Below are 803 nucleotides of genomic sequence, written 5' to 3' on the forward strand. Positions count from 1 at the left end.
GAAGCCATATGAATTTGCAAGTAGCCACCTGTCTTAGACCTGGCCTGCAGGCAGAAGGGTGTTCCACGGCGTCCTCTTTAACAGCAGTCGGTCCTCGTTCATGGCTTTGTACTCCCCGAAGCCACCGACCGGCCCTGCTCCCCGCCTCAGCCGCCGCGGGCACTGAGCAGAGCAGCGCTCGGGCTCCGGCGTCCAGCAGCCGCAGAGGGGCCTCCTCCCGCGAGCGCGTGCAGTTAGCTAACAGCCCCGTCCCCCTTAGATGCAGTCAAGGCACGGTGACAACCTCCTCTCGTCCCTGTGTGCCGCACAGCAGAGCTGGCCGTCGTCCCCACGCGGCCCCTCACGGCCCCAGCACCTCCCGGTCTCACAGCTGCAGGGCCCGCGCCCCGCCCCCTTCGCTCCGTGTCTCCTGTGGCCCACCCGCTCCAGCGGCCACGAGTCACGGCCTCTTTCTGCGGGTGTGTGTATCGGTGTGTGTGAGTGTGAGTGTGCACATGTGTGTGAGTTTGTGTGTGTTTGTGGTGTGTCTGTGTGTGTATATGTGTGAGTGTGTGTCTCTGTGTCCGTGTATCTGTGTGTGTCTGTGTGTGTGTGTGTGTGAGTGTGTGTCTGTGTCTGTGTGTCTGTGAGTGTGTGTGTCTGTGTGTGAGTGTGAGTGTGTGTCTGTGTGAGTGTGTGTGAGTGTGTGTATGTGTGTGAGAGTGTGTGTCTGTGTCTGAATGTGAGTGTGTGTGCGTGAGTGTGCGTGAGTGTGTGAGTGTGTGTGAGTCTGTGTGAGTGTGTCTGTGTGTGAGTGGCTGTGT

This window comes from Pteropus vampyrus, unplaced genomic scaffold (assembly GCF_000151845.1).
Source record: "Pteropus vampyrus isolate Shadow unplaced genomic scaffold, Pvam_2.0 Scaffold313, whole genome shotgun sequence".
NCBI classification, from domain to species: Eukaryota; Metazoa; Chordata; class Mammalia; order Chiroptera; family Pteropodidae; genus Pteropus; species Pteropus vampyrus.